Genomic DNA, 10,904 nt, shown 5'->3' with positions numbered 1-10,904 from the left:
AATATACTATTGGTTGTAATTTAATACTATTTAAATACTACTAAAGTATACTAAGCACAAAATTGTTCCAAAATAGTACAGTTTAAGTACATCGATAAAAGTATACTAAAGTATGTTAAAATTTCGTATGCTAAAGTACACTTTTATTTTTCACCTGGGAATGATCCACCAGTAGTAACGTCCGACTGTTTGTTGATCATGTGACTCGTGTGATGCAACAAAAAGTGTTTCTATTGCAGTTTTGCGAAACATCTAACTCGATATGGCCTAAAAGCAGCCTCATCTCAGCTCAACAAAACTTTTTGACCAACCAACCAACCAAACCAGCCAGTCATCAAACCATCCAGCAATCAAACCAACAACTAACCAACCACTCTCCCATCCATCCATCCATCCATCCATCCATCCATCCATCGTTCCGGTATTCTAGCTCAATCCTACCGCTCTTTTTGGTAGACCTCATCTAAGCTGGTTGGTTCAAGCTTAATTCACACATTTTACAGAGTTGAGATAATTGCTGATAATAAGCAGAAGCTTAATATTATCCCACTTGATGCCTATTTGGGACCACAGTTCTGTCGGAGACCCGGTTATGCCCAGGTTCTAGTGAACTAACTGTTAATTTAAATCTAAGTTGAGGACTTTGGTGATAGTCTTTCTTCCTCATTATTCCATCCACTTTGTGCAATTCACCAGCACCACTGGACTGCTAAACAGGCCAACAGCATGATGCCACCACCACCATGCTAGACTGTTAATACCGTAACTTTTTTTATTTTTTATTTTTTATTTTTTAAGTTTCAGCTGACTAATCCAAAATGTCAGCCTCAGATGAGCGGATGTTGGTTTTGACACCGTGGCCAATGTAAACCATGAGATGCTGGTTACCAGTGCCATTGTCCACAGTGAACAGCCCGTCACATCAGCAGGATGTGAGAAGGCTTCCCCATGAGGAAAAGCCTAAATGTGAACATATTTGTACCTGTCCATATGGGCAAACCAAATGTTTCTGGAAAGCATGGTGAGAAGGACAGGAAGTGTGTTTTGGGGAGTCAAGGTGAGGCTTTTGAAACTGAAGTGTAAGAGCTATGAAGCTTGGTGGCTGGAGTATCATGTTAGGGGTGTGTTTCACGACCATTACTGAAGGAAGAAACTTTATGATGACATCAGTAGCTTGATGGTAGGAACTTTGATTCTGTTGGAAGTTTCAAAAAAAGAAAATCCCCCAAACATCCAACAAACGTAGATTTGGCAAAGCCAGTTTAACATGAAGTTCCGTAAGTGGCAACAACCTTAATCTACTTAGAAAAGTACTGACCGTGATTAAAAGCTGTGCCGACAAATTTAAATGACCTCCATTTATAAGAAAAATAGTCAAACCTTCAGCCAGGATTACCCCAGAACCTCGTTGATGGCTGTAAAAAGCATCTGGTTTCTCTTCAACTTGCAGGACATTTAAACACGAAGGTGTAGACATTTCTGAGGTCGTACGTATAACCCTGTCTGTAACAGAGAAAAATCCCCAATAAATTCAGATTTGCTCCCCCGATTCTTGTTTTTTTTTGTTGTTGTTCTTTTTTAATTCATATACGTTGGCTAGAAAATGAACGGTTCAAATAAATCTTTTAAAACCCCAAATTAATCTCATATTCATGTCAGTGACGAGGACATGCAAACCCCTGACCAGAACTGTACACAAATATCCTTTAAAGAGGCCACATTCTGGAAAGTCTTACCCTCAGTGTAGCTCAGAGTTTATGAGAAAGTGAAAAATGAACTTCGACTTGATTGGAGTTGATGTATTAACCAGCCTGGTGGGCTGCTCTATTACTCAGCACTTTTTCCTCTGAGTGTTGCAGTCTGCTGAGGTCCTGTCAGCTCCGTTTGTTGTGTGTGTGTGTGTGTGTGTGTGTGTATGTGTGTGTGTGTGCGTGTGTGTGTGTGTGTGTGTGTGTGTGTGTGTGTGTGTGTGTGTGTGTGTGTGTGTGTGTGTTACGAAGAGGCAAAGTACCGTATTTTTTTTATCAAATGTTTTTTTTTTCTTTTTTCTACACAATAAAACAATTTTAGAAGCAGCAGTAGAGTGGAGACGTGCTAAACTCTCTTGTGGGAGTTTGAAACGACTTGCATCTCGATATAAACCTCTGAGATTTTGATTTCTAAAGCACATGCGGACGTTGTCCGTCACGGTTTTCAGTGATTTCCTGACCCGCACGCACCAGAACTCTCGAGGGGACGAGAAGCTTCAGAAGGTTTATCTCACAGTGATTTGAATAATGAACGCGTGCCGACTCGAGGAGCTGGAAAGCGGGAAGCGAGGGGCGATGAGAGGAACGAGAGGTGAGCAGAGCGGAACAACGAAATGAAACAAGCGAAGGAGATGGAGGAAGGAGCTTACTGACTGATGCCTGGAGAACATCAGGGAGGAGTGACTGGAATCTTCACCGCAAAAAAAAAACACAAAATCTTGCCAAGTATTTATTTTTTTTGGTCTAGTTTCTGGTGAAAGTATCTTAGTACACTTGAAATAAGACAAAGCTAACTTACAAGTAACTTTTCAACAGCATAAAACCATATCGTTTTAAACAACTAGGAGAATGAAATTCTCCCAGAAACATGATGATTGAACCCTACATAAACCTATTCAGACAGTTTATCAGCAGAAACATTACTTGCACTGTAACGACAAACACAAAGAGATGATTGGATAAAGTTTGGAGACATAAGGAAGAACGCTTGGAGCTAAAGAGGGCTAACCATGAGGAACCACTCTGGAGGTGAACGTTTGGTAGGAACAGGTGTGAGGAAGACACCTGTTAGGCTCCGCCCTCATGTGGAGGCCTGCAGCTCTGCAACAGAGAGGGAAGCACAACCATACAAAAACACAACAACCCAGGTTGTCATTTGGTGTCTTTCTGTTTCTGGTTGTACTCTACCTGACAGCCTATGATTTAAGCAAATATTCTACCTTCTCTGTAGTTTTCTGTATGTAGCTATGAGGAATGTTAAAATAGTGTTTTATTATAATATATATATAGTTTTTAAGAATATCCCCCTTAGACCACCAGGAGCGGACAGGAAGTTGTCGAGCTCAGAGCGCTTTGAACTTCCAGCCGCTTTTAGATAACATCTAAAGACAATGTTCTGCAAATTTCCAGACAACTCCCACTGAAATTCAGGAATATTTTAGGGAGAGTTGGAGCACAAAGGATTCAGGGAGTTTTTTTTTTTTTTTTATTCCAAAAATGCTTCATTCACTGAATCCGGTCTTGAGTGACATTGGTAGCGGCTCCTACTGTCTACAATTTCTCAGTATAATACACTATTTCTTTTATTTTATCACTGCATTGAATTAGTTTCATAAAATTTTAATTTCAATGGCAAATGTAAAGGCTTTAAAAAGCTAATGAAACTCAAACAGCAAAAATCAAACATTAAAGTAAGTAGGAAGTTAATTGTTAAGTAAAAGAATAATTAATAGGAATTTAAGCATAAGAATAATGTCAGGATCTCAGGTGTTTTGGGGTTCATGGTTTGGGTTTGTTGTCTGTTTGGTTTAATTAATCTTATTTTTGATTAGATCAACCTTGTTTCTGTTGCACTCATAGTTATTTTAATTACAAAATGTTATTTATTTCTTATGCTTAGTTTTTTATCTCTGGATTTGTTCTCCCAGTTTCCCCCATTTACTCTCCCTCGCCACCTTGTGCCGTTCTCTCTCTCTCTCTCTCTATCTTCCTCTACTCTGTCTACTTGTGTTCTGGTTATTCTGGAAGTTTTAAATTATTTTCTTTTGCTAAAGAATCCTCCTCCTCCTCATCATCTTCTCACTATCTGTGCTTGTTTGCAAATGGGTCCTACACTATGTACAAACTACAACAAGTAAAATATAAAAAAATTATACAATTAAATAGTGAATTGAATAGAAATACCTGTAAAATCATAAAGCAAGGATAAAAACGTTCAAATATTGATTGATTACTGATAAAAAGCAGTGGATCCATATGTGCGTCGTAATCGCTGGATAATAAACAGCTAAAAGTTGAAATATAGAGCCTCAGATAGTGTTTATTGCTGCATTTCCATTACAAATGCACACAAAACTTTTGTTATTCCGCTAATGTAAAAAAAACACAATTTCACAAAGCTGACGTTTCCATTAAATAAGAAACGCGATTAAAATCACTGTAGTAGTATGATGCTGTGGGTTAAAAACCTACAGCATCAAACTCCTCCTACCACTTCCTGTGGTCTTCTTTGTCATTTCTGGCAGTAGTAACATCCGGCTGTTGATCACATGACTTGTGTGACACAAAAAGAGTGTTTCCACTGCAGTTTTGCAAACTAAGTTAATAATGATACAACTAAGAAATAACGTCATCCTGGTGAAAAATGTTTTTTAAACGAAAAACATGTTTGTTTTTTGTTTCTTTTTTTCAAAATTGTCATGTTTCCATTGTTCGTAATTCCAGTTTGCACAATATAAACACAGATTATATGTAGATGGATTTCTATATATTTAATTACACTCAGATAGAGCAACTTCAGTCACTCTATCCTGATGGAAACGGTGTGAACTGCTGCATTGTTCAACTTACAGCTTCTTTAATTCCACCAAGGGAACTAAAGCTGCTCCATTAACCTTTATCAACATAAATCAGTTTTTTTGTAAGGATTTATTCGTTTATATATATATATATATATATATATATATATATATATATATATATATATACCCTTATTCAGTCATTCCTCATATCTGTTTCCTGCGGAGGCTGCCCACTGCCTCGCCCCCCCTAAGACAATGGTGGGAGGATTGTTTTTGGCAGAGGATCACCGTAGATGTGTGACTCGAACCGCGCCGATCTGGGGATGAGATCATGTTGCAGGCTGATGTGAAATTTCCTCTCAAAGACCGACTTTCCAAAGCTATAAAAACAATCAGAGGTGATTCCCAACATATCAAGATGCTTTATGCGTCGAAACCGATACTTAATACTCTCCAGGGCTCGCCGGCTGTGTGCGAGTGTCGGGGTGTATCTGAAGATGCTTCCAGCTATTTTTCTGGGATGTCTTTTTGATGCGCGTGCAGCACCGCGGTGACCTCATCCTGACTGCGAACCGCCCTTTGGGAATCCCCAAACTCTCGGCCCCTCCGATGTGTGTCGGTCCCTGCGTCGCTGCAGTGCACGCCGCTCTGTGTAGCTCTGCCATAAGCTGTGATGTAATGGCGTTGAGACGAAGCCGCCGGGTGGTCGGGTGACCCGGACAAGCAACCTGGAAGGTGCAATAAGTGGAGAAGAAAAAAAATACAAATCAGAAAGCTGGGATGCGGTGCCCCACGCTGAAGTTCAGACACATTTTACTGAGCAGGATTAAATCCATATTTTGGCGCTAAACTAGCTGAGTTCGTAAACGTTTGCACAGCTGTGAGGCCTTCCTGTAATGTTTGGAGGTAATAAATGCCAGTTCAAATAAATTCCACTTTTATTTGATCTCATTGGAGTCCATTTAACACCATATTAAGACCTCTTCTTCAACACACGCACGCACACCCACACCCACACACACACACACACACACACACACACACACACACACACACACACACACACACACACACACACACACACACACACACACACACACACACACACAGACTCCTGCCGTGCCTTGTTCTCTTTGATCTGGTCCAGAATTTGTCACAGATTAGACACAGCGTTCACTGTGTTTTATTGGGGTTTTGTGGGACTGACCAGCACAATGTAGAGCAGAACTATGAAATGATTTTTTTTTTTCCAGCCTAGATTTTTATAGGGTGAAATAGTAAAGAGTCCTCAGGTTCTGTCAAAAGAGTGGTGTGACCTGGGTTTGCCTCCTCTTTCAGTGCTTCATACAGAACCTGACACTGAGAAATGTAGCAAACTCTACTTTTTTAAAATTGCCTAAACTTAAAAACAAAAACTAGCTTTTTTTTTTTTAATGGAAAAGGTTTTTTTTTTTTTTCAAAATAAATTTGAAAAATGTAGCAAATTTTACTTTGCAAAAATAACTTCAATTTTGGTCTGAACTTTGACTAGGCCATTCAAAGATATAAAAACATGAGAAGATTATGTTTCCACCAGCATGTCTCACCACACAGATCGTGTTTAGGGTTATGTGGATTGTTAATTTCAAGAGACCTAAAGATGAATTTTGATTTTGCGATGCAATAAACGTGTTTCCATTGCAGTTTGGAGAAATAAACTGATTTTGATGAACCGCTGAGAAACCACCTCGTCCTGTAGTGGCAAAACTCTCTACTGAAAAAGGAAAGTTTTGTTGAAATTATTTTTGAAATGTCAAATTGCACAATGGAAATGCAGTGGTTTTGTTTTCTAAACGTTCTCTTAAGCCTTTAAAGAACCTCTGGTCATCTCTGATGCGCACAGAGATGACCTCCATTCAGTAATTACATGACTTTTCATAGAAATCAGTTGAAATTAGATTTTTGTTGAGCGTATCAAAGTAAAGGACGATGTATTTGTATTTGTATTCGTAAAAAAAGAAATCCTGATGACCATGTAACATTTTCCCTCCGTCCCACCACTATGAACCGCGTTGTGTCACGCAGAAATCCCAGGAGCGAACATCCTGCAGCTTGTGGTCGTAGCGTAACAAAAAAAAAAGTCCAAACATTCAAAGTGAATGAGCAGCGTTAGGGAGACTCTGGTCAGAACGTGTAAGATCTGTGCAGCGAGCATCAGCATGGGAGTGAAAAAAACTCACATCTTCCTGCACATCACATCCTCTGACTCATGTCTGTTCAAGATCAACAGTGGCTGAGCGACTCTGCAGAGCGGACAGGAAGGGCTCCTTCCCTCCGGTGGGAATGAGGTGGGTGTTTCAAACCTCCAAGGGTGTTGGAACTGTATGTGTGTCAAACATGTGTTTATTTTGTGCCTTTTGGATGCTGCGCAGGCAAAAAGGAAGAAAAAAAAACAAAAACGTCCCCACTTTGAAGTTCTGACACACAATCTGTTTTCCTCTGCACCTGCCCCCCTTCTTCCTCTCCGCCGGACCAAACCGCCACAGCTGCAGGACTTCATCTTAGACTTGATCCCTTCCCTTCTTGAGTGTGTTAGTGAAAAGATGCTCCACAAACACACAAGATAAATACACTTGTACCTTTGGGGCCGAAGTAGGTCACTCAGGACCCGAATGACTCATGCAATTTTTTTTTTCCTTTTTCTTTTTTAAATGCCACAACAGCTGTGGTTTAGGTTAGACTAAAATTCCAAAGTTTTGTTTTCTGCAAACCTCAGCGAGAAAACTACCTGCCGGCTCACGCTGGTTGGACTCCGGGGAGGGATTCCTCTACTAGACAGACGGAGCTGATCTGTTTGGATAACAACGCGACATTTCCACCGAGAAGTCCGACTGTAACCGCCGGGGGACAAACCGTGAAGACGTTTCTGACACATTTCCAGACGCATCTGGCAAACCGTCCGTGTGACCTCTTTCACATGGTTTCTGCTATGTCATCTATCGCACCACCTTCCAACCCACAACTCTTTAACTGTAACTGTCACGGTGGATAACCCCGTACAGGAAGCAGGTAGATGAAGAGCGAGATAAACTGTAATAGACGAACAAAACAAAACAAAAGCAAAACTAAAGTCGTAGTAGAGAAGTCAGAAGGGGGGGCGGGCGTGTAGGACGGGATTCTGCCGCTGAGCGAAGCGAGCTAAGTGGAGCACGGGGCCTTCTGGAGGCTTCGCGTCGTGTCACGCCTCAACCACAGACGTTCGGTGGATTTTATTGGGATTTTATGCGGTGGACCGTCGTTACATAACACAAAACTGTGCAGCAGAAGGAGCAGGAACACGTTTGAACGGACGTGTGGCACGCTTTGCTCTTAAACTACTTTTGATCTGATTATTTAAAATACTTTCATAAACGTAAAATTGACGTTTTTGCTCCCACGAAGCTTCGCCTGTTTCACCAAAGCTCCTCCTCTAAGGTGCAGCCGAGCCTCCGCCTCACAGACCAGCCTCCTCCCCACAACTCCTCCAGTCAGCTCCTTCAGACTAGCCTGCAGCAATTAGCAAACACCTAGTGGAAGTCATGACACGAGCTAAAAACGGTGTTAATGGATTCATGGAGGAATGTTGTTGTAAGAAGTCGGAGGCTCAGTTTCACAGCGTTAAATTCAAAGTCAAACCTCTTTGTGTTTTGAATTAGATTTACGAACAACAAAAGTGCTTCTTCACAGGTCAAGTTCAATTCCTGACCCGTAAAGACGTGATGATGTGAACGTCTCTAACACGAGAAGGAGGATACTCTGCGACGGCTCTGCTAGGTTGAGTGACATGAATAGTGATGTCACAAGTCCAGACACCACAGAGGGAAACCAGACTAATCTAAACTCCATTTAATTTAGCTCTTTTTCGACAGAGATTCCTCTTTGATGGTGATTATTCTTAATGATTTTGATCATGGCACTTGACAAAATGTGCCGTTTGCTTCATAATCGGTCTTTGTGTGTTTCTGATGGACTGCCTCGTTGCTGAAATGCGCCAAGCTAATAAACTTGACTTGAGAGACGAATGTGATTCTATCTCTTGCACACGGACCCTGACAAACACACACAAACATGCTTTTAAAGCGAACGTTCCAGATCTGCAATAATCGTATCACAACACAGTGCGCTGCCACTCGAATGTTGACATTCCATCATGGGATCCCTGGCTGAAAAGGATTCATCATCGCTGCTTCTTCCTAGTACCGGAGCCAAAAACATTTCGGCGCTCCGTTTTCAGGATGCGATGTGGACGAACGTCTCGGCGCTGAAACACAGTGTGCCACATTCATCAAGAAACGCCCTGACAGCTCTCCCCACCCCATCACCACTGAGCTATGTGCTTCTTAATGATGCCTTTTATCAGATATGTAAAAAAAAAAAAAAAAGATGCTGCTGTTGTCCTGTTATTTGTTTATCAAAGCTTGCTACTCAGGTTAGCAGAGATCTGTGGGAAGTGAGACTCAACGTTGCACCGTTATTGGAGAAACTGCCGACAAATGAGTTTCTTATTCAGGTGTGTTTAAAGCAAATGACCTTTCAGGCCAGCTGATCCCTCCACAATGGCTGCTGTCTGCCAGACAGCTTCCTGCTGGTGCAATCAGATCCCGAAAGCTAACATCTCTCCTTTTACTGGTTTTGGTTTCTGTTATGCTGAAATGTTTTATTTCTCCTGAGTTCCTCATTCTGTTGTGTCAGCTCCTTCCTTGTTTCGACAGCCCTGCTTGTCCTTTGATCGTGTCTGGTATCGCTACTGCACTCCAACTTCCTGTTGGTCATGAGGCTTTCTGACATAATCTGTTGTCGAACTTTTGCTAAGTTAAGAAGATGAAAATGAAAAGTTCTCCAACACGCCTTACGTTGCTATAAGGAAGCAAAGTCTTATTTCAGAAACAAACAAGCAAAACAATTCCTCGTGAACCAGGAAAGACCAGCCCTGCTGAGACTATCCATAAAGCAAGTCAATTATTCAAGCTGGAGAAATCCCACACGTTTTAAAACTCAAACAGGCTTTGTGGAAGTAAAGGAGGCGTGGAGTGGAACCCAGGAGGGTCAAAATAAGACCGTGTGTGTGTGTAAGGTATGAGATGGGAGTCGGATGTTTTTCTCTCCAAAGGATGAACACAGTCTCGTTCAGTTTTACAGCGTAGCTACTGCTCAGAGATCTGCTCTGTCACTGGGCTCTTCAGGCCAATAATATAAATCTGACCCGATCTCAGGGGGCTTGTTGGACAAACCGTGACACCCCGGAGGAAAACGATGGCGACCCACGTCCATCTGAACGGGCCCAGTTCTGATCTTTTCACCTCCTCTCCCCCAAAGTAAATTAGATCTGTGTCACTTCCTTATGTGGACCCAATTCAGATTCGTATCCGATCGCTTTCAAAGTGTCTGCAGTCTGAGCGGTCATGTTGCGTTTTGTGCGACTTTTTACGTCATCGACGTGAGACGTGCGTCACGATTCTGCGCCGCGACAGGGAAGACGTCGTCAGGACGTAAACAACGGCGGAGAATTATGATTCTAAAAGTTACGCAAGAAGTGAAGCGTATGTCACAACCACGGCACTCTGAGCTCTGACTGCACATCCAGACAAACTTCTCTACAGAAGTTGCAGTCAAAGCTCCACCGAAGGCCACTGCTGTTAGTTGTGCTTCTGCTTTATTAGCTTCCCTCGTCTTGTTATGACGTTGTGGAGATCCTGTCGGCTCCCACTGCTGAATAAACGTTAAGATCCGTCCATAAACGGCTCCCTCCGTTAACAACGCGCTGCTGTGTGGCGTCAATGTTCCTCTGACTACCCGGGTCGCCTCGGGGTCGTAAAGCGTTCACACTGAAGTGTTTAATTAGTAGCATGAACGAGGTAAAGACCAGCTGTGTGAACGTAGACAATGTTACCCCTAAATAAATGGGTCAATAAAAGGTCAATCTTCCCTGGCATCTCAAAGGAATGACAGTGGTGGGCTGACCGGGTTCTGGACCGGGGGGGTCCGCAACGCCAACACTCGAGTTCTGCTGTTCTGCATCTTTTGGGAGCATCACCTTCTGGACAGATCAGCAAGTTTTACAAAGTTCTGCTCATGAACCATCCGTCTGATTCAGGTGCACATTTATACACCGACTTATAAACCGACATGTGCATGTTGCACATGTACAACACAACACACAACCTGACTGAAAGGGATTGGAATGAAATGATGCAAAGGCGGACTTTATCTTCTAGCTCAGCTGAGTTCCGATCACAGTTTGGATGCACTTGATTTTGTTTCGAGGCATCAGAGCTCGATGCATGCCACACTTTTCAGATTTTAATTGTATAAAATGATTGAAAAGATTGTGTACGCT

This window comes from Poecilia reticulata, chromosome 2 (genome assembly GCF_904066995.2).
Source record: "Poecilia reticulata chromosome 2, P_reticulata-male-v2, whole genome shotgun sequence".
Taxonomy (NCBI): domain Eukaryota; kingdom Metazoa; phylum Chordata; class Actinopteri; order Cyprinodontiformes; family Poeciliidae; genus Poecilia; species Poecilia reticulata.
The sequence above is the reverse complement of the archived record's forward strand: the minus strand, read 5'-3'. Positions refer to the sequence as shown.